The sequence below is a fragment of the Adiantum capillus-veneris genome, chromosome 17 (genome assembly GCF_014529385.1).
Source record: "Adiantum capillus-veneris isolate H3 chromosome 17, ASM1452938v2, whole genome shotgun sequence".
In the NCBI taxonomy this organism is placed as follows: Eukaryota; Viridiplantae; Streptophyta; class Polypodiopsida; order Polypodiales; family Pteridaceae; genus Adiantum; species Adiantum capillus-veneris.
In genome coordinates, this window is record NC_140947.1 from 100,316,196 (window position 1) to 100,340,991 (window position 24,796).

General features: G+C 42.4%; 1 pseudogene; it reads left to right on the top strand.

Moving 5' to 3' along the window:
* The first annotated feature begins 4,312 nt into the window (after nt 1-4,312).
* Nucleotides 4,313-5,397, top strand: LOC147437779 (protein LAZ1 homolog 1-like; annotated as a pseudogene).
* Nucleotides 5,398-24,796: the final 19,399 nt, after the last annotated feature.

Genomic DNA, 24,796 nt, shown 5'->3' on the forward strand with positions numbered 1-24,796 from the left:
CGTATGGTTTCTTTTGATGTACTTCATATGCAGACACATGATGTATTTGAAGATTTGCTTCCTTCTTTTGTGGAGAATCAAGAATCACAACAGGTTGATAATCTTGATCAATATTTTGATCAGCATGTGACACCTCATGATGTAGAGGAAATTGTGCGTGAAGAGGAAGAAGCTCTCAGGGAAGAAAGAACCTTGCCTAAATGGGTTCAGAAAACTTTGCAGGATAGCAATTTGGATGCACCGTTGCCACGAAAAACACGTGATGGTACTGCTTTTGGCAAAGAGCAAGTAGATTTGGCTTGCTTTAGCACTCTTTGTGATGCAGATGAGCCTGATTCATTTGAACAAGCTTTAGAGTGTGTTCAGTGGAAAGATGCTATGTAGCAAGAAATTGATTCTATTCATAAGAATCATACATGGGATCTAGTGGACTTGCCTACAGGTAAAAAGCCTATTGGTACAAAGTGGGTTTTTAAGGTAAAAAGGAAACAAGATGGTAATGTTGAGAGGTACAAAGCAAGGCTTGTGGAAAAAGGCTATGCGCAACAGAAAGGCATAAATTATGATGAAACCTTTGCTCCTACTTCTCGTGCATCCACAGTTAGATCACTAGTTGCAATTGCTGCTCATCATGGTTGGAAAGTGCATCAGTTGGATATCAAAACTGTTTTCTTGAATGGTGATTTGCAGGAAGAAGTTTATGTAAGTCAACCAAGTGGTTTTGTTGTAAAAGGTCAAGAGCAAAAGGTATGTAGATTGCGTAAAGCTTTGTATGGTCTCAAACAGGCTCCAAGAGCATGGTATGAGAAGATACATACTTATTTGATTGGCCAGGGATTTCAGAATAGTCCAACAGAAAGTACTTTGTATGTCAAAAAGAGAGGTATAGTTCTCATTATGCTAACACTTTATGTGGATGATATGCTTCTTACAGGCAATACTGCAGATGAAATTGAAGCGTTTAAAGATGCTTTGAGAAAACCTTTGAGATGTTTGATCTTGGTTTGCTACATTATTACTTGGGTATTCAGTTTTTGCAATCAGAGGATGGCATATACATGTTGCAGGCAAAATATTTGCATAAAATTTTGGACAAGTTTGGTATGCAAAATTGTAAACCAATCTCTACACCCGTAGAAACTGGATCAAAGTTGAGCATGCACGATGCTGGAGAACCTTTTGATGTACATACTTATGCAGCAGCGGTTGGTTGCTTGATATATTTGGTAGGCAACACTCGACATTCAATTTGGGGTTTCTCAAGCAAGCAGATTTATGCACAGCCCAGGTATGCATCATTGGCAGGCTGTGAAGCGCATACTTCGTTACCTTTCAGGTACCCCTAATCTTTCCATGTTCTTTTCAAGGGGGGATATGTATGGAAAGCATAGTTCTATGCAGCTTCTTGGTTACAACGATTCAGATTGGGCTGGTCATTTTGACACACGACATTCCACAAGTGGGAATTGTTTTTTCTTGGGAAATGCATGTATATCTTGGCTAAGCAAGAAGCAACCCACAATGGCTACATCAACTTGTGAAGCTAAGTATAGGGCAGCTTTCATGGCAATAGTTGATTGTGTATGGATACACAGGTTATTGGCGGATCTTTGTGAGTGTCAACAGGCACCCACTACCATTTTCACTGCTGACAGTCAGAGTGCTATGGCAGTTGCAAGGAATCAAGTATTTCATGCAAGAACAAAGCACATAGAGGTTCACTACCACTATGTCAGGGAAAGGCTACATGCAGGGGAGATCACACTAACTTACTGTCCTACACAGGATAACATTGCAGATCTATTTACGAAGGCGTTATCACGAGAAAATTTTGAAGCTTTTCGAAAAGCTTTGGGATTACTCTCATACACATGATGATCTACTACCTTGTACGGATTCACACTATCAATACAGAGGGGATTTGTAGACATGTAGTAGTGTTAGTGTGTATAGGCACTTCACCAAGGGAACTTTTCTCCCACTGGGTTTCTCCCCCTGGACATTTGGTGTGAAAGGACACCTTATCTCTTAGGGTCTCATATAAGCTTCGTAGCTCTGAGTTTGTACATACTCTATTATTCTAATACAGAGAGATAGACTACAAAGATCTCGTACACAAGCTCTGTGTCTTCTCCTTCTCCATCTTCTTCCTACTCTGAGTTGCTATCTTCCTTCTGTTTCCCGTTTCATCATCTTCAACATCTTCTTGCTTCTACAAGGTACTCAAGTAGCAAACAATAAAAAACCATTCGCCTTCATACATCTCCTCTTGAAATGGCTCAAGTGAGGTTGCCAACAAGCACATTTGATCACTCTTAGCATGAGAAATAGTGTAAAAATTTGTATGTACATCATCTCCCTCAATACCATGTTCTCTTCATCCTCATACCTTGCTCTTGATAGGATATCTTCCACTGGATTGTCCTTCCTTGCATTATTCTTAAACTCTAGGTTTAGAGAATTAATGTAGGCAATCTATCACAACAAGCACTGTCAGAAGTTAAACAATTTGTAATCATGCCAAGGAGAGGTAAACAATTAGTTTCCGCAATTACTAACACCCCTATCAAGTACCCCTTTTCACACATCAATGCTATAACAATTCCCCATAAATCCTTCTCTACCTGTGCATAATTGTGTTTGCAAGAACTAAAAATATTAGCCCCAAATCTCACCACGTATATGTTTCCTTCTTCATCATCTTGTCCTATTGCATGTCCAATCCTTGTAAGACTTATATCTACTATTACAATCATAGGTCTCTCATAGTTCATCTTTTGAGTGGGATGATCTTTGCAATGCCAAGCCTCTACCAACCTCCTACATCTCTTAGCTGATGGATCCTTTTGTGTGAATCTATATTATTGTTGTTGAAGAATTTTTGTCCCTAGATCCAATTTATCAACCTCAACCAAGTCTACCTTGACTTGTCATACCTCTTTCTCTAGATGCTCCTCTTAGCCTTTTCCTAGTTCCTTGATTTTCATTCCAGCATTTTCCTTACTAGATTCCATAATTGGGTTTTCCTTCTCTAGAGTTTCTAAAGTTTTAGGCAAAAGCCAGTGAATGGTTATGACATTTAAGAATTCTAGCCTTTCTAGCATTCTCTTATCCAAATCCTCAGTGATTTGAGCTACCAATGCCCTTTTCTCTTCCCACTCGTCCACTTCTTTAGTCTTTCCCTTGGCCTTCCAAATAGCTCTTTGTTTCTTCCACTTTTGAGTCTCTTCACTTTGCTTTATCAAACTAGATGGCTCATGTTCTGGCACTCCTAGTGATCACATGCACTAGAACTAGCTTTGCCACCTTGCTGTAATGGAAATTGATAATTATTTATTTATTGCAGAGCTGAAAGGTGGCAAAAGCATAAGTAAGCTATGGTATATACAAAGGGATAGCAATATTATGGACATTGAATTATTAAAGTGCTCTTTATGAGCTATGATGACTTTATGTCCGGGCGGACCCACTTTGAGCATTCAAGAAATTTATAAGTAAATATGTGCAAGAAGAAAATGCTCACTCTTGCACGGGAGAAGATTGCAGTGAGTGTCATCGTTCATCTTCTCTTATCTCACCTGTCCTCTCTTGTGGTGTTGATGTGGCACTCCACTCTAGGAGGTGCATCTGGACATGCTCGTCCTACTCTCTCTAATCGTGCATTGTTCTCGATTATGCATATGTACGGTTCATCAGGTATGAAAATCTATTGGTTTGTCATTATTAGCATGGTATTTGTGTATAATGGTTGCCTATTCTACTACAATTGGTGCTGCTAGAGATGCTATCATAGCTGCATGTCCTCTCTTTGCTAGTGTATGCTTTGTGTGTACCCTCAAATTGCCTTCCACCTCTCTCTCTCTCTCTCTCTCTCTCTCTCTCTCTCTCTCTCTCTCTCTTCCAAATAGGGGCGTTGACTAGTGGTGGCCATTCATGATATCCATCACACTTCAAAGTCTACATAGTAAAAAAAGGCATGCAAAAGTCCATGCCGTCACGTCGTTTAAAAAACGAGGCTTATCACCATTTGTTGGTTCTGTGTGTTGCTGGTCGGATAGCCACTTACGACTACCACTACCATTGTAGTGCACACTAGAGCTGTCTCTTTGAAAACCCATTCTCTCTCTATTGTATACACACCCGTGAGAAGTCAACTAATTACCTACACACACTCTCTCTCCTCAGATATGCCAAACACACATCATCCGTGATCACATTCAAACGAGGTGCAAAAGCAAGTTGTCTCTCACTTATAGATGCAACAAAAATGCAGTCAATTTTGTTCAAACTGATGCTTTGGAAGTCTAGCTTTATGTCTGTGTTTAAGCGAACAATCTTGTGAAGTTGGAGTATTTTTGGGTTACCACTTACTAACTTTGAGTGCACATCGGCTCATGTGTGTTTCATGCCGGTCAAGTTGCAGGTAAAATTGTTAGTAAAGCACTTGCATATGATAGCACTCATAAACCCCTTAAAGGATGTGGATATATCATTGAATGGGGTCCACACGATTGCTATTGTCATAGTAGGGATCTTCATACTCTTTGCAATTACTTTGTTGATATTTGAACCTTAAGTAATCTGTTGGTTCAACAATCCAAGGGAGCAAAAAAATGGATTACAGGAGTAATTTTAATTGTTTTGTTGTATGCAATTGAATCATATGTATCTTTTTGCAGCTCCCATGCTGCTCTTGTATTCAAGATCATATGTGATTGCTATGAGGCTTTTGCATCGTATTTATTAGGATACTATCTCAAAGCCTGCTTGGGTGGAGAGGAAAAGACTATGGAATCAATAGAGAGGCAAGCAATTTCAGGTCCTCGCACTTCACTCCTTGTTCAGACTATAGCAGAGCTGCTATTAAACATATATTTCCTCTAAGTTATATTATATAGCTTTGGGATATTGGAAATTAATTCTATTAAGCATTTAAATTTTGCATTGCTCAATGTATTTTTTTAAGACCCTGGTGCTATGGTTGCATTGGTTTTGTAATGTTAGGGCCCTTATGGTGAAGAAGAATTTAAGCTGAATAGGGGGTATCTTTATGTTATTGTGGTTATTAATTTCAATCAATCTTGGACTCTTTATTTCTTTTGATGCAATTCTAAATGTCACAAAATAAGACCTTGCACCAATTTTCCCATTGGCAAAGTTTCTTTGTTTCAAGTCCGTAGTTTTTCTCAATGACATGTGGTGGCAGGGTCTCTTGATTGCCTTTTTTTTTCCATGCAATTAGATAAGTTTGAAAACAAAGAATCGCTAGAGGCCAAAATAAAAGATTTTGTGATCTGTATATATATGGCTACGATAATTGAAGGGTACTTACTTCTATGTCATAATTTGATACCAACACCTTTACAATACCTACTTTTAGCTTATCCTAATAGGTAGTCTTCACATATCTTTCTATTTCATCATGATTTCAATTAGTCTTTATAGAGTAGCTTCATGCTTTAATTATCACTCTTACAACTCTTTACCAAGTATAAGTATGTATCTGCAAAGTCATATTTAGGGATAGATTTTCTTGACAATTCTCAAAAATAGGTACTTAGATTAGCTTTTCATTTGGAATTATTCATTGAGCTTAGTACCCTTTGACACAAAATTAATATCCACTGGTAACCCTAGCTTTGCAAACCTTTCTGCAAGTTTATATAGCACCTCCATTATTTGCTTTTTTGCACTCACATTTTCCTTATTTTATTCTCTTTTACTGACTAACAACCTTAACCACACATCAATTTTATCAACAACAGATTTTAAAGTGTTTATGTATTTAGTGTATGGTTAAATTGTTGTTGAATTTAACAAGAGGTAATCTTTAGTGCTTTGTTTTCTAGAAACAATATTGCAAATAAAGATAAGTACAATGCTATCATTTCAAAGAACCTCCAGGTATATAGTTTTTGATTCATTTTAATAATATACATCTAACAATACCATTTGTATTATTTTTTATGAGTCAGCGTTCTTTATGTATCCTTAGGTCCAGATGCCATATACACCATCCTCCTTCTTTTCCTCAAGATCTCCACTTTATGCACTACCTTCTTATACACCATTCCCCCACTTTAATATACTCGCTTGATAAATTTTCATTCTATCTATTTTTTAGTAAGTCACTCTCTTTGCAGATATACCTAACATGCTACACTTGTGTAATTTTGCAATAATATAGAATACTACTGGACAAGATATGGATCTTTTACTTATTTGTATTATTATATGAGTTGTGAAATCAATCAATCCTAATATCATGACTTGTACTTGTACTACATGAAATTTCTATTGAGATGCTTTCTCATTTAGCTATACAGCTACTCGTATAAGCTCAGGTGTTTTGGGATAATGGACAAAAGTTTCTAAGAACTTTTCTATGTAAACATACTCTAATTTTTTGTCAAACAGGTACTAGATATTTTGTTTTTTTATGCCTTGTCTAGTCCATTGATCACGTGCACACAGATTCACTGATTTAGGAAGTGTAAAAATGCTCATCTAATTGTAGATTTGTTGATTTAGGCAACATGAGTTATACATACATATTCGCCGATTTAGGCAGCACGAGTGTAGATTTGCTAATTTAGGCAGCACACCATCAAACAAAAGAATCACTACTTTAAACAACTTCTGTTCAAATTTGTTGATTAAGGCCGTACAAGTGCATATTCACCAATTTAAGCACCACGATTGATTGGTGTCAATTCATCAATTTAGGCAACATCAATCACAAAATCATGCTATGGTGGTTGGCTACCACTGACCTTGGTATAATTTTTTAACCCGAGTATGTCATGAAAGTGATTTGGATTTGGAATTGGAATTGGTTATGTATTTGGTTATGATGATTGGCTATCAACATTTTGTATGAAATTGGACTTGAAATTTATAAGAATTGATTTACTGAACAATGAGTGTGACAAATGATATCTTGATACTCTATTCAAGATATGGCATATACTGCATATTCTTGTGGTATGGGACACTAGAATATGTAGTATATGGATGACGACATGCATAAGCAAATGTGTTTGTTTATGAATGTTTACTTTGATACATGATATTTCTGACACATAGTTTTAACCATTGGTTTGTAGATTCTTTACTTAGCAACTGAGGATAGTTGCTTTCCTAATAGAGAGATATGTAATGGAAATTGATATTATTTATTTATTGCAGCTGACAAAGGGTTAGCAAGATTATGGAAATCTAAGTATTAAAGTCCTCTTTATGAGCTATGGTCGCTTTATGTCTGGGCGTTCAGTCTGTAATTACATTGAGCATTCAAGAAATCTATAAGTAAATACATGCTAGAGGAAAATGCTCACCCTTGCATGGGGGAAGATGTGTCAGCGTTCATCTTCTCTTCTCTTGACTCTCCTGTCTCACCGTGCCGGTGTAGCACTCTGCTCTAGGAGGTGCATCTACATGGGGGGAGATGTGTCGGTGTTCATCTTCTCTTCTATTGACTCTCCTCTCTCACCATGCCGGTGTAGCACTCCGCTCTAGGAGGTGCATCTACACGTGCTCCTCCTACTCTCTCTCTCTCTCTCTCTCTCTCTCTCTCTCTCTCTCTCTCTCACACACACACACACACACACACACACACACACACACACACACACACACACACACACACACACACACACACACACACACACACACACACACACACACACACACACACACACACACACTCACTCTCTGGCTCTCTCTAATTGTGCATTGTTCTTGATTATGCATATGCATGGTTCATCAATATGTAGATCTATTGTTTTGTTATTTGCAGCATGGTATTTGTGTATTTCATTGTCCCTCTACACTCCCAATCGTAGTACTTATCCTTAGCCACTTCATCTTTCAGATTGTCTAGACATTGAGCTAAAAAGTGTCCATATTTTCCATAGGTGTAGCAATTAAAGTTATGTCTGGTAAAATCGACTCTACCCCTCCCTCTATCAGAAATTTTTGATAGTTCCCTCTTCTAGCGATGTTTTTGGTACCGTCTCCATTGTCTATCTCTAGTCACCTTTTTTCTTTTTTGGTTTCAAAATCTTTAAAGCAATCATGGAAAAATCTTTTCCTTCCTTAAAATGTGCGTTTTGATTTTGTAGTTGCTACACAAGTGCCCAAATTCTGAGTGTATTGGCAACACTCATCAAACCTATGCTCTTTCAATTTGCATTTCGTGCACTAGGTCTCTACCTTTCCTTCTGAGGGTCTGGTCTTTGATATTTTAGATATTTATTTAGATAGAACCTAGATATTTTTGGTGATCCATGCTCCCTCCTTCCTACTCTTGGATTGTTCCTCAAGCTCACTATCCATAAAACTGGAGCTGGTATTGGACCCGTCAAATTGATGATTTGCTATCATTGGAACTCTCCCTTCCCTTATGACCCTTCTCTTTCTTAGCCTATTGCTCTAATGCTAGAGCCCTCTACACCAGATCATTAAACCTCCGAGTTGGTGCTGATATCTCTTTCTCTCTTAGTTTCTTACTTTTGAACCCACTCAAAAACCATGCATGCATCGTTTTTCTAATTGTGGTTCATTCAATTGCTTGATCAATTCCTTAATCTTCTCCATGTAAATATTGATAGAAAGCTGATTCTATCGAGAGTTTTCAAAGGATTTCTTTATCCTTATAGTTTTCACTATACTCTAGCAACAATGCCTTCTTCAACTTACTACATTCTGGATAGTGATAAGACCACTTCTTTGCTGCATCTTTCAAGGGTTGTGGGAATTTCTCTCCCCATTCATCTCCATTGGTATCCTTCAGATCAATGTATTTTTCAGAGGCATGTATATAAATATCTAGATCATCCTTTCTGCTGCCTTTGAAGGTAAAAAATGCAATCGTTAGATCACTAGATTGTTCACCCTACTTAGATCCTTAATGATCTATTTCTTTTTCTCTATGTATGGACTTCTCCTTGTGATTTTATTTCCTTTCTTGATGTCTATGCTTGGTACAATGATGCGTGTCTACCTGCCATTTGTCATTTTAGTTATCATCCTTTTTTGTAACCATGTTTGGTTCATCCCTTTGACTGACTTTTATGTGTGACCCTACTCTTCTACAATGCCTATTGGCATCACTAATAAATCTATGTGGACCTTTTCTTTTTCCTTCTTATCTGAATTCTGAGACCCATGCTAATGAGAACGGCTCTTAGATCTCTCTGAATGGCGTCCTCTTGAATGTACAAAATGCTGAGAAGCTTGATGCTCCTAATTCCCTCGTCTCCCTAGATTGGCATCAATTTTGTCATTCTGAGAGCACAATTCTTCATTAGAGCCTTGCTTTGATTCGTTGTCTAATGTGCTCATGTGGTCTTGGTCTTCAACAAACAATGTAGTCGCTCTCTATCCTCGTGTCAAACGATGTGGTGGCATTGCGAACGATCGATTGATTTTGAATTCTAAAGTAGATGACTAGTTCTTGTTAAGAGCTTTAGCTCACCATTGTGATCACCAAAATGGAATGAGTCTAGATAGCCATGCCAGGTTTATAACTTCACAGTCAGATGTCAGATATCAGATGAGATGGAATGAATAGAATCAGACTTCAAATGACCAAATGGAAAATTCAACCAGACAATTGAACTAAGCTGAAAGAATAGAGTTAGATGATGAGAACCGAGACAACTAGAAATTGGATATTTGGATTATTGAGTTCAAAATTACAATTGATGTTGCATTGAGTGTTGAATTACAAGATAGTACAAGAGTTCCAATGATTCATGTGATAAAATTAGGCTTAGTGAAAGACCTATGAGTAGGATCCCAAGATAGTTATACCAAAATGAAAGTAGGGGGTCCTATTTATCGGTGCACATACTAGGTTTTGATTGACTGTATAGCTGTACAATTATCGACTAGTAACTAATGATAAAACCACTATGCAAAAGCCACTTCTAGGGACATGATCCCACTATCTATAAGTAACTCTAACTTTTCTTGAAGTTTAAGACCTACTATCTGAAGGAAAAATTTTAGTCTTTCCATTACCCAAAGTACCTTGCTCTATTCCTAACAATTGAGTATATTTTCATTCAAACTCCCTCAACAGTTCAATGAAAGAAATCCCTTCTTTTGGCTTTGAAACCCGTTCTAAGAAAGTAAGCTTTGTAACCCTTTGAGAGTCTTTCATGAAGTGTTCTTCCTTCAAGGATAATTTGAATTTCTCCCAATTTCTTCCATGCTCCTCTCTCATTTCCCTTTACATGGTCTCTAAATTTGGGGACCACAACAAGTTCAAAACTTCCAATCATCTCTACCTATGGTACTCATTATAACTCCACTTCCTTCACATAACTACGAAAATACTTTGCGAATCCTTTTTACTTAAAATTGATCCATTTTATTCACAATATATTAAGGGTCTTAGTTGTGTAGACACCTCCCTTTTACTTCAAATTGATCCATTTTACGGACAAAAAAACAAAAACTTTAATTCAGCCATGGAAGCTCCACTCATTCACAAGGCCAAGAACAACTAAAAAATATTTTGTATTGATGATTTCATTTAGCCTCAACCCCCATTACATATATGTAGTGCTTGTTTGCCCTATAGAAAACCCTATCTTCCTCCTTCAATTCTTTGTTGAGATGATTTCATGGAAGCTTGGGCTCTTCCATAGAAAAAACCACACACCTTTTTGAAAAGAGAAACCCCTAATTAAAACCCTCAGACACTCAATACAAGGTAGGATTTCACAAGAGTTCACTAGCACACTGTAGGAGAGCCCTCTGTATTCCTTCTCAAAAAGGCTTAAAGTGCTGATATTTGTTAGGGTTCGTGCTAACCGATCGAGCACCCATCACACTGACCGTACTAACATTATACATTCTTTTGATCATATAGAATGATAAGGAGAGATGAGGGGTTAATCCTCACCCTGAGCCCCACTAACACTCTGTGTGCACTCATCTCCTCTCTTACCCACACTCACACTTTGTACACACTACATGTGCACTCACAAGTGGTATCAAAATTACGGTTTCTCGATCCTCTCTCGACATGTGCATGGACTTTGAGGTGAGATAAAGCCTAGACCTTAGTGTGCAAAGAGTTATCTCCTTTGAGCTTGATTGTGCAAAATTCTTCAGATTGGTAGTACAGTAATGCAAGGCTTTTGGTAGCACTGGATTCTGTGAGGAGTTGTGCAAGGAATTACAAAGTTTTTTTTTATCAATGATATCTACAAACATAAGTAGCACTAGACACTAAAATCGAGTGCTAGTAGCTAATTGTAGCGTTGGTGACTTGCAGAGTAGCAACATTGATCCCTTTTTTAATGCTATGAAGAGAAGCTGAAGGAAAAATAAGCATAGTGCAATAAAAAGAAAAGTAAACGCAAGTCTTGGATTCCCTGTAGTGCTATAGTATAGTAAGAGGTAGAGAGATCAAGATACATAGAGAGAGATGAAAGAGTGTGTGCACACACACACACACATTTTTGGCAATAGAACAAAGAGATGAAAGAGAGAGAGAGAGAGAGAGAGAGAGAGAGAGAGAGAGAGAGAGAGAGAGAGAGAGAGAGAGAGAGAGAGAGAGAGAGAGAGAGAGAGAGAGAGAGAGAGAGAGAGAGAGAGAGAGAGAGAGAGAGAGAGAGAGAGTGAGCTCTTGGGTGTGTGCAAATGGCAAGTGTGTGTGTGTGTGTGTGTGCATACACAAAAACACAGACAATTTTGAAAACACAGTCAAGGATAGATAGAGAGCTTTCTTGCCTCCCTCATGGGCCACGGTGACACAAACACACTTCGAGCTCGGACCGCTTTGACATAAAGAGTGAGAGGGAGACCACATCGACTTTCTTGGTGTTCAACATCGATGAGCCATTTCCATCTGGAGGTGGAGATAGGCATCAAAATCCAACAGTTTTTCTTAGTATCAGCCCAACGACATCAATATCGCCACCGGATTCAGCATCGACATACACATTGTTTTTTCATGGTATCATTAGAGAGAGTGGTCTTGACAACTACTACTTGGCTTCTTAGTGATTTGTTTTGCACAAATTTTGATGTATGCCTATTGTGTTTTGGTTTTGTGATGCTTAGTCATTGACGGCTCATAGGTTATCAATTTTAACAATTTGCCAGACTCACATGTCTACACAGCTATAGGTTTACAAGTTTTCTTGGTAGGCATTCCCATGGCGGATCTATTGCTCTTACACATGTTCGGTGCTGGATTATTAGTTGCATGGCATCTGTGGTTTGATTTTTCCTATCCTAGTTGGCTACATTGACAGGTTTCTTCAGTGACAGATTCTAGGTTCAGTGGGAGATTTCTTAACAAATGACTAGTTCTCTTTGGGAGTTCTATGCGTATAGACATGAGTGATTAACACTTTGTGTGTGCTTGTGATCTATTGAGAGTAGTATTTACTCCCTACATGAAGCTTACTTCAGTTCTTGCATCTCAGAGGCGCCTATTTGACTGTGTGTCATGTGGTCTTGCAATGACAATTTTACATTTTGATGTATGTTGTATTGTAGAAACTGTCATTGTACATCACTTGTGGAGCCAATTTTGACTTGTTTTGGCAGTTCTAGTCATTTCTCAGAGTCTATGATAACAAGAGAGAGGTAATGTCATAAAATCTAATATCGAACCAACCCAAATGATTTTCTCATATTAAACTGATCATTTGATGTGGGAGAATAAACGGGAACAAGGGTTAGAATATAGACATTGACGGTCGTTTTTCAAAACTGCGACTGCGAGAACCATACCCTAAGAAGGGGAGAGCATATTACCAAAGAGAGAGAGAAAAAAAAAGGGAAAGTTCTTTACCATTCACCACCCTTTAGGCTTAACCACTAGCGGGGTGCAACCAATTTGGCCACACCTCTCCATTATCGCCAGAAGACGGACTCTCTCTCTCTCTCCTACTGCTCGGCTCCGCCAATTCTCTCTCTCTCTCACTTACTCTGCCACTGCATCACTTGGCCCAATCAGCGCATAGGACGGGATACCACTGTCACACCCTCTCGCGGGCCACCATAGATATTTTATATTCTCTCTCTCTTTCAAATATTCTCTCTCTCTCTCTCTCTGTGCTCATCCACATCCTAGCCCCAGCAGGCCGCCACATTATACCCATCTCCCCTCTTGACCACACCCCCTTCCGCCTCACTCTCCATACCCCCCCCCCCTGTTTTCTTCCCAGCCCTCGCGGACCCCCCCCCCCCCCACCCCCCCCATATCTTCCCCTCCCACTAGCTCTCTCTCTCTCTCTCTCTCTCTCTCTCTCTCTCTCTCTCTCTCTCTCTCTCTCTCTCCTCTCTCTCTCTCTCTCTCCTCTCTCTCTCTCTCTCTCTCTCTCTCTCTCTCTCTCTCTCGGGAGAGCGGTCCCGCAAGCAATAGGAGGGAATCTACCTAATATCTCTCTATCTCTCTCTCAACTCACTTCCCTACACACCTCCCTCTTCCCCTCTCTCCCTTCTCGGCACCCACTTTCTCTCCCCCATCCACTCCTTCTCCCTCGTTGACAACTCACTCTCTCTAGCTCTTATCGTGGCCGCATAGCCGCAAGTGGCCCGGCCATCCTCTCTCTCTCTCTCTCTCTCTCTCTCTCTCTCTCTCTCCCTCGTGGCCTACAAGAAGTCGAAATACTCTCTCTCTTTGGCCTGTGCAGGCACCGCATCAGAGCATACTTCTCTCTCCCTCTCTCTCTTATCTACACACACACTCACACTCAGCCCTACCATTTCCCTGGCCCGCTATTCCCTCTCCCTCTCTCCCCACCCCATTGACTCTCTCCCCTTCTCTCGTCCTTGAGCCACCATGCAAAATAGGGGGATATTATTCCCTCTCTCTCTCTCTCTCTCACCACACACCCCTTACCGCACTCCATTGCCAAAACCCCCCCTTCCCACGTTCTCTGTCGGCCCATGCAGGCCCGAGTATTCAACTCTCTGTCTTTGGCGCTGTTCATCACAACCCATGCAGGCCCGAGCCCATCTCTCTCTCTCTCTCTCTCTATCTCTCACACTGTCTCTCTCGCTCTCCGCCACTCACGGCTGCAGCCTGTGAAGGCACGCAGATAAGAATTCCCTCTCTCTCTCTTATCCACACACTCTCCCTCCCTCACCACCTCATCCACTCAACCCCCCCCCCCCCCCCCCCCCCTCTCTCTCTCTCTCTCTCTCGCACATAGCCAGCGAGGCGGTCCATTTCTCTCTCTCTCTCTCTCTCTCTCTCTCTCTCTCTCTCTCTCTCTCTCTCTCCCCCCCCCCTCTCTCTCTCTCTCTCTCTCTCTCTCGTTCTCAGCCTGTCACAAGGCGCGCAAAACAGGAACTCTCTCTCTCTCTAACACACACACACACACTCACTCTCTCTCTCTCTCACACACACACACACACACACACACAGACACACACACACACACACACACTCACTCACTCACTCACACACACACACACCCCTCAAAACCGAGCCATCTCACTCTCGTTCTCAACTCTCTCCCTTGCTCTGAGCAGTCGGCTGGCCTGCGAAGAAAAAAAAGATTTTTAATATATATATATATATATAAACTATAGATAGTTTACTACACCCTCATTCCCTCACACACACTTCCGTTCACACACACTCACCCACACAGCACACTCTCCCGCCTACACACACACGCTCACATATACAAACACAAACATTCACCTACACACATATACACCCCCCCCCCCCCCCCCCCCCCGTCTCGCGCTCTCTCACCATCTCTCTTTCGGCTCGATAATTAAAATCCCACGCACGCCATACACAAACACATGTACCCATACATATATGCACTCACAAGCACATACACATACATACATAAATACCAGGTATGCGCACTGACTCATATATACACACGCATGCATATACGCACACACCAATAAAATACACAAAGAAGAAAAAGAAACAAAACGCCATCGACATCGACGAGAGAAAGGGAGGCAGCAAAATCTCGCGACATCGACACCAAAACAAGCAAAGGCGCCGAAGGCATGCCCCGGCCGACCCCGAAGTGACAAACGCGCTACACCAACGCACCAGGGAAGCTGCTATTCACCGGCATCATGTCCACGATGCCCTCTTCAGTAAACTGTAGGTTATTATCATCATTTTTTTCCCAGTTTTAACCAAATCTTGTAAAAAATCCCAAACTTGTAAATTCTCATCTCTCTAGGTGATGGTCACAAAGGCCCACCTAGAGGTTTTCCTTATAATATTTCCCAAGACAAAGCAAGGGTCAACCACCCAGGGTCCACCGCCTTGCTTTGTCTCCCTTGATTAAATTACCCTAATGAAACCAGATTATCCTAATTGAAAGCAGACAACACCTATAAAAAGGCACTGAGAGGTCACTATCGGGGGGGGGGGGGCAAGTTCTTGAGAGGTCAGCACTTGGTAGTATTTTGGTGCGAGGAATTGGCCACATTTGCATCACAAGAGAGGGGACTTAGTGTAGTGGTTCGGTTTGGGAATTTTATGATGTAAAGGAGGCTATGTCCACATCTCGACTCCAACGGTCAACCCACACACACTCGTGTTAGCAAGGTTTCATGTCAATGAGTCATCTCTAGAGAACACACCAACTAGGTTCACTTTCTCTCCCTCTATCTCTCTATCACCATGATGTGCCATCTTGCCGGAAATAAGGTTGTTGTAAATATGGCAAGAGAATAATTCTCCCTCACACCCCCGAGGGATTTCATCACCTGTCTATTCTCTCTACTGTGTGTGTGTGTGTGTGTGTGTGTGTGTGTGTGTAGAATTCATGATATTTCAAACGTGATCGGCTCTCGGTGTTTTAGAGGCCATTGGGGTCCGTGTCTCGCTTTGCTCCCATCATTTGGTGACCCCATTGAGGAGGGCTTCTCGGAAACCTTCAGTTTACAATGCTGAAAGCAACGCACCTCATCAATCATGGACGAATAGTTGAAGGAGCTCTCTAATTGGAGGACGGAAGAGGAGGAGACTAAGGAGGCACTAGCTGCCTTCATTGAAGTACTACTGCTAGGCTGTAGTGTCGCTAGTATTCAAGAGGTAAGCTCCGCATCTTGTATTGCTCGTTCTAACCACAAATTGAGAGCATTAGGTGGGAGGCCTATGAAGTGCTATCATTGCTGTCAACCAAAACACACTGTCAATGAGTGCCAGCAACGAAGGTAGCGAAGGGGCTAAAATCGTCTACATCGACATTCACCGCGAGGAAGTCATCCACATCAAAGGAGGAAAGAAAACGGTAAGGCCTCTCTTTCGTAAGGAAACTGCAATCAAAGGTATAACCTCTACTCCAAAATGGACTAAAGGGGCTGCTCGAGCCAAAGGTAAGGAAAGTTTAAAACACTCTGGAAACACATGACCCCAAAGGAAGAAGCGTCTGGCCAAGCGAGCGCTTCAAGTTTGGAAAGAAGGGTCGTACTCAGTTTGCCAAAGAGAAAGTCATCCGAGGCTAAGTGGCGGAAGGTCGCCTACCGATTCGTATGACGCATGCGAGTACTGCCAATCCACTTCGACAATCCTGAAGCAGAAGTGGTGAGAAGGTTCCCATGCCCTAAGAAAGAGTGGTTCGGCTACTGCTCTCACTGTTTTGGAAGACGGGTAGAGGGTATTCCTCCTCTCCCTGTACAACTCATCCTAAAGAAGCTCTCCACCACCGGTGAGACCCAGTGGGTTGGAGATGAATTACAGCTAAATGGAGTGGAATTCATGCAACACGCTGACTACGGTAATTATCTGCAGTTGTTGCTAGCCAAAAGGCTCAGAGTAGTCAGACGCGTCGCCATCACCCCGTACATCCTGAGCGACGAAGGAAAGGTAGAGCCCATGAAAGGCGACGACCTCCTGTGGATGTGCCGACTTATCAACACCGGCACGGTAAGAGTATAAGTAAGTGCTCCACCCTTTGTGCATGATGGAAGACGGGCTGAAGCATTCCCGTTTAGATTTTTGCAACATATGCATGTGAATATCTATGTAGATAGGAAAATCTTCTACCAACAGAAGGTCGTGTATCTGTTCGGTGTGGTGGTGCTAGGAGGAATCCTTAATTCCCCAAACCCTATCATTCTCCCCATATTGGATTACCACCACTTCTTCAATGTTTCCATCTTTATCTTGTTTTAATCTATCCATCCAACCCTGTAAAAAGCCGCTATGAGCCGCTACTATCATTAATATATTAAAAAAAAAAAAGTTTGTAATTTCCTGAGTTACTACCATGGCAAGTGTTTCTTTCCCTACGTTCAGTGGAAAGAAGGGAGAAGATCTCACCACCGAATTTCTGGATGATTACCACATCGCTTGTGTGGTTTCCAACAAGGATGATGATGCCTCACGGCTTCGAATTTTTTCTCTACTAATGAAAGTAGAGGCCAAGTCCCCAAGCTACCAAAAATGCATGGGATGTGTTACGTGATGCCTTTGTGAAGAGGTTTGGTGAAGACACAACCTCGGAGAAGCTATGGCAGCTACTACTGACGAAATTAAAGCAGGGAGGTCTGCTAGAGTATGCCACCTACGAGTCCAAGTTTGTGGATTTGTGGGAGAGATGGGTTGCCTCACTGGAGGAAGGCGAAGGAGCGCCTAATTTCTTGAAGAAGGACCGTTTCATTGCTGGTCTGTGGTTGGTCGGTGCTTAAAGAGAAGGTGAAGGGAAGGTTTCCTGCAACATATGAGTTGGTAGTAGAAGTAGCCCGCCTTAAAGACAAGAAGATGCGCATGCAAGCAAGAGTCAACGAGTTAGAGGAATCAAGCTCAGTCCGACTAACCCCAGTGACTACAACAGCCGTTCATAGAGCCCAACCACAAGAGGCATCAGAAGAGCAGCAAGACCTGTTGAGTTGCATCACTACCCAACTAGAGAGTTTATCCGTGCATCTGGTGCAGTAAGGGCATGCACCTGTCAAAAATCCAGAACAAAGAAGAGGACAATGAAGGCAAAACCAAGAGTACAAGGAGACATAATTTCAATAGAGGAGGGAGATAGAATTAGATCTCTCCACCAAGGGCAAGGCCACCACCACCCAGGCAACCAGGGCCGATTCCACCAGTCTAGATCCTTCAACCACCCGTACAACAACAACCACCACCGTAAACTCTTATTCCACCACTACCCCCACCACCTGCTGTAAACAAAGCGGTGAGTGTTATTAGCTTGGAAGCTAAAGGGAAGGCAAAGGTAGAAGACTCCAGTTCGAGAGAAGCATAATGAGAAAGCAAAAGTAGAAGAAGTGGATGCTATGGGAGTGAAGCGTGCCAGGCACGAAGAAGACTCTCAAAAGGAAGAGAAAATGAAGGGGAAAGCAGAGTCTAGCAAGCAAGCAGCTAGCCGCGACGAAAAGGCCATCGTGGATTTCTCACTAGGTGAGTATGCTAAACCCTATGACTTAGTTCAGGACATGTTGATGCAGGGCCCAAAGATAACTTGGCCCCAATTACTCCACCTTGCACCAAGGATGAGGAGGCAATGGACAAAGATGTGGAGTACCAGGAAATCAAGACCAAGGATAGCTAAGGGTATCTCTGGGAGGGATCTCGACGACATCCTACCAACCATGGATGCCCACATTAAGGGGCAATGAATCTCAAACATCTACATAGATGGTGGCGTGCAAATATGCATCATGATTGAAAAAATGATGCACCATCTAGGCCTAGAGGTGAGTAGGCCGGCACCCTGCCGAGCCAAAATGGCAAACAACGTAAGAGTGAAATGCGTAGGCATTGTGAATGCGGTCAAAGTAAAATCATTCAATAACGAAGTGGAGGTAGACATCTTTGTCATGCCTCACAAAGGGGAGGGCTACCCTATCATTCTTGTGAGACCCTGGCTCATGGGCTATGGAAGCTAAGCAAGACTGGAGCACCGAAATGATTCAGATCAAGGACACTAAAGGGAAGTCCATATTCTATGACATGAGGACTGGGAAGCAACACAACATGATCTTGGAGGCTTCAGAAGATGAGTCCACCAGTGAATATTTGTCTACCTCAGGAGAAGGTACAACAATAACTGATGAGAGTGATAGTAGCATCGAAGTGACGGGGATCATCCTTAAGGATCCAAAAAGATTGACACAATCTGAAGCACCCCTGACAAACTGAGAGGAACCATCAGGTACGCAATCCTTAGAGGATGCAAGTAGGTTACATCGGATTCTCTCAAATGAGTTAACCGATGAAGAAAAGAACAAGTATGTCTCCATGCTAGGTAGCTTCACTACATTTTTCAGTGATGGTTATGATAAGATCACAGGAATTACAGTAGTACAACACCACATAAAACTCAAGGAAGGAAGTAAACCCATAGTGCAGAAGCTCAAAAGACTTGGGGTAATCCAACAATAGACACTACTCAAAGAAGTGAGGAATTTGCTACAGGCAGGTTTCATCTACCCCGTCGAAGACTCAGAATGGGTCTCTCCAGTAGTAGTCACACCAAAGAAGAATGGCAAGTGGAGAGTCTGTGTGGACTATAAACCTCTCAAGGGATCACTTTCCCCTCCCATTCCAAGATGAAATTCTCAATGAAGTGGCGGGTCATGAGCGCTACATAGTGTGTGATGGCTACTCGGGATACTTCCAAATTAGCATTGCGGAAGAGGACTAGAAGAAGACAACCTTCATCACACCTTGGGGATGCTTTGCTTACAAAGTGATGCCTTTTGGCCTCACCAACGCTCTGGCAACATTTCAGTGCTATGCGACCTTTGTCTTCCAACCCTACTTTGGAACGTCAATATGGGTCTTCATAGATGATTTTTGCATGTATAGTTCAGGCGCACCCCATTTGAGCAAAGTCTATGATGGCCTGACTAGGCTGCAAACCTTGGGTGGCCAGCTCAATGTGGATAAGTGTCACATTGGTGAAAGCAAGGTACTCTCCTTGACCATGTGATTTCGGCAAAAGGGATTGAGGCTGACCCTAGCAAGATTCAAGCTTTGGTATCTTTGTCATCACCCACCACGCTAAGTAGTTGGTTTCTTTCCTTCAGAAGGTAAGATACTTAAGCAGGTTCATTCACTTGCTATCTCAAGTGGTCCTCCCTCTACAACAAGTCATCCAGAGGGATTTCTTATCATGTAGTGAAGAAAATGAGCAAAAATTTACCAAGGTGAAGCAAATCCTAGCTACGCTTCTCACCATTTCATCCCCCAAGTGGGACGAGCCATTCTATGTGAACCCCAGTGTAGCAGGTGATACACTCGGAGCCGTACTAATGCAAAAGGGCCCCCAAACTTCTTTCATGCGTCCTATTTACTTCTCTAGTCGTGTCATGACCCCATCAAAAAAGGGATTCACCGCAGTAGAACACATGGTTCTTGCACTAATGTTTGCTACCACAAAGTTTTGCTCATATCTTCTGCCTAGACCCTTTGTAATTCTTACAATGGAGGAGGTCTTTCCGTATGTAATGAGAGACATGGATGTCTCATCTAGGATCTCTAAATGACTAGTTAGGTTACAAGAGTTTGACTACACCATGCAAGTAGAAAACTCCACGAGGGCTAGTTTAGCGGGAATTCTTACTCATCGCTACTATGAGAAGAAGCTGAAGGTCAACACGGAAGCAAAAGAAGAGACACCAATGGTAGAAAGTCCTAAGCTAGAAAGAGCTCACTCTCTTTTCTTTGACGGAGCATACAAAAGAACAGTGGACCAGTCTACAGAGCTGGCATAGTCATTTTCAATGAGCAACAGAAAAGGGTATTCTCCATTCGGCAGCTACTACACTCCCACTCCAACAACGAAGCAGAGTATGCAGCTTTAATTCTTGGGGTTAGAACAATGTATTTCACAAGGAATTCAACGCCTAAATGTGTTTGGCGATGCTTTGCTTTTGTTAAGGTAGATAAACGACACCTGGGTTTGTAAAAATCAGGTTTTACTTGGTCAACTACGCCAAGTTAAGGATCTTTTAAGGAAGTTTGAAGCAGTGCAACCCTTTCATGTCCCAGGATAGAGAATCAAGAGGCAGATGCTCTAGCCAAGGAAAGAATACAAGACGTTCTTGTAGGAGGAATCAAACTGAAACTACCCCTCTTTCAAGGTAGTGATGCTATGCCTGATATCATTAGCTTTCTAGATACATGAGAATGTCCGGAAAAGTACACTAAGGCCAGAAACAGTGGCTGGTAAGGAAGGCTACCAGATACCGCCTTGTAAACAACCACTTGTATTGTAAGGGCAAGGATCAGATTCTCAGGCAAGTGCCAACCTCCAGTGAGATCACAGAGGTAATTTCAAGTTGCCATGATGGCATCTACGACGGTCATTTTGCTTTAGATATCACTAGTAGGAAGATTCTACAAGCAGGATACTCTTGGCCTAGTCTGAACAGGGATGTACATCATTGGTGTAAAACATGCAAGGCTTGTCAAGTGGCCAGTAATCGCACACTAACCTATGAGCCATAAACTCCTATCATCTCATATGGTCCGTTTGAGAAGTGAGGAATAGATGCAATTGGTCCTCTACCAAGGGCCCAATCAGGTAAACTATACATTCTAGTTGGTGTAGGCTACATGACCGATGGGCAGAAGCAATAGCCACCACCCGCATCACAGCCCAAGAGGTAGGAAAGTTCATATTTGAGCACATCTGTTGCCGTTTTGGCACTCCTCTTGAGATAATATCAGATAGGGGACCAGGTTTCAAAGGCGATCTAGTAGGAGAACTGATGAAAAAGTTAGGCATCACATGCCAACATTCCACACCATACTATCCACAATGTAATGGCCTAGTATAAAAGGTAAAGGGTATGATCTGCAAAATCATCACAAAGTAGGTGAACAACCACACAGGAGACTGGGATAAACATCTCATGGCTGCTCTATGGGCCTATTGAACGAGTTTCGAACATCATTAGGTTTCACCCCTTTCCATCTAGTTTATGGAAAGAAGGCAATTCTACCCATTGAGGTAGATATCCAGCTTACGAGTCATGGCTAGCCAATTACAGCGCCCAATTGTAAATCTTCGCAACCACATCCTGAATCTAGAAAGGATCCAACTAGATAGGGAAGAAGCAATCAATCACTATGCAGCGCAGGCAGAGCGACGCCGACTCACCTTCAATCAAGGGCTTAAGGAAAAGGGCCTGGAGAAAGGCATGCTAGAATTGAGATACGACAATAGATTTGACACCAGGAAGGACAAGAAATTTCAACCCCGATGGGAAGGACCATTCATTGTCAAAAGGCTCTATGAAAATGGCGGCAGCTATAAGCTGATGGAAGCAGATGGAAGAATTCACAAGACTAGAGTCAATGGATGGAGACTGAAAAGGTATTTCCTTAGGTTTAATCCAGAGTTCATGCTAGAAATTCCAGAAGAGGGAGAACCCTCGAAATCCACGACTAAAGATTCAGAGGTAGGGCTAGAAGCATGAATGCCTCTAGCCAGATGGGAGGGCTAATGACGGCCAGTTTTCGAAACTGCAACCGCGAGAACCATACCTAAGAAGGGGAGAGCATATTACCAAGGGAAAAAAAAGGGAAAGTTATTTACCATTCACCACCCTTTAGGCTTAACCACTAGCGGGGTGCCACCAATTTGGCCACACCTCTCCATTATCTCCAAAAGACGGACTCTCTCTCTCTCCTACTACTCGGATCCGCCAATTCTCTCTCTCTCTCTCTCTCTCTCTCTCTCTCTCTCTCTCGGGAGAGCGGTCCCGCAAGCAATAGGAGGGAATCCACCTAGTCTCTCTCTCTCTCTCTCTCTCTCTCTCTCTCTCTCTCTCTCTCTCTCGCTCCACTCACTTCCCTACACACCTCCCACTTCCCCTCTCTCCCTTCTCGGTACCCACTCTCTCTCCCTCATCCACTCCTTCTCTCTTGTTGACAACTCGCTATCTCTAGCTCTTCTCGCAGCCGCATGGCCATAGGTGGCCCGGCCATCCTCTCTCTGTATCTCCCTCGTGGCCTACAAGAAGCCGAAACACTCTCTCTCTTCTGCCTATGCAGGTGCCACATCAGAGCATACTTCTCTCTCTCTCTCTCTCATCTACACACACACACACACACACACACACATACACACACACACACACACACACACACACACACACACACACACACACACACACACACACACACACACACACACACACACACACACACACACACACACACACACACACACACACTCACACTCAGCCCTACCATTTCCCTAGCCGCTATACCCTCTCCCTCTCTCCCCACCCCATTGACTCTCTCCCCTCCTCTCGTCCTTGAGCCACCATGCAAAACAAGGGGATAATATTCCCTCTCTCTCTTACCACACACCCCCTTACCCCACTCCATTGCCAAAACCCCCCCTTCCCACGTTCTCTATTGGCCCATGTAGGCCCGAGTATTCAAGTTTCTATCTCTGGCGCTGTTCATCACAGCCCATGCAGGCCCGATCCCATCTCGCTCTCTATCTCTCACACTCTCTCTCTCTCGCTCTCCGCACACACAACCGCCCCCTCACAGTCTCCCTCCCTCACCACCTCATCCACTCAACCCCCCCTCTCTCTCTCTCTCTCTCTCTCTCTCTCTCTCTCTCTCTCTCTCTCTCTCTCTCTCTCGCACACAGCCTGCGAGGCGGCCCATTTCTCTCTCTCTCTCTTGTTCTCCACTCTCTCCCTCGCTCTGAGCAGTCGGCTGGCCTGCAAAGAAATATATATATATATATATATATAAACTATAGATAGTTTACTACACCCTCATTCCCACACACACACTTCCGTTCACACACACTCACCCACATGGAACACTCTCTCGCCTACACACACACGCTCACATATACAAACACAAACATTCACCTACACACACATACACACACACACCCCCCGTCTCACGCTCTCTCACCATCTCTCTTTCGGCTCGGTAGTTAAAATCCCGTGCACACCATACAGAAACACATGTACCCATACATATATGCACTCACAAGCATATACACATACATACATAAATACCTGGTATGCACACTCACTCATACATATACATGCACGCATATATGCACACACCTATAAAATACACAAAGAAGAAAAAGAAACAAAACGCCATCGACATCGACGAGAGAAAGGGAGGCAGCAAAATCTCGCGACATCGACACCAAAACAAGCAAAGGCGCCGAAGGCATGCCCCGGCCGACCTTGAAGTGACGAACGCGCCAGCGAAGCTGCTATTCACCGGCATCACGTCCACGATGCCCTCTTCAATAAAATGTAGGTTATTATCATAATTTTTTCCCAGTTTCAACCAAAAATTGTAAAAAATCCCAAAATTGTAAATTGTCATCTCTCTATGTGATGGTCACAAAGGACCACCTAGAGGTTTCCCTTATAGTATTTGCCAAGGCAAAGCAAGGGTCATTTTTAAGTTGAAAAATTATCCATTTGAAGATGCTAGATGGATGCAAGGAATACAGCTTAAGGATAGTATGAACCTTGGCAATGCTTACAATGTTGCACAAGAGTAAGCAAATGTAAATGCTTTCTAAATGAACAATATTTTTGTCTTATAAGACTAATCCTCTTTTGTGTACAAATTTAAATAGTATGCATGGTTAAATCATGTTTGTGTTGATGATGTCACTCAAACACCAAGTAGAATTTGTCACTCTACTTTGGGAGTATGATATGGACTAAAGAGAAAACATGCTTGTGGCAGCTACGCCTCCCAAGCACCAAATGGACTAGTCATTCATTCTGGAATGATGTCGTAGGGTGAAAATGGATCCTCTACCCGCTAAGAAACATAGACTAATGACTAAGAATTTATCTCTTCTACCTCATA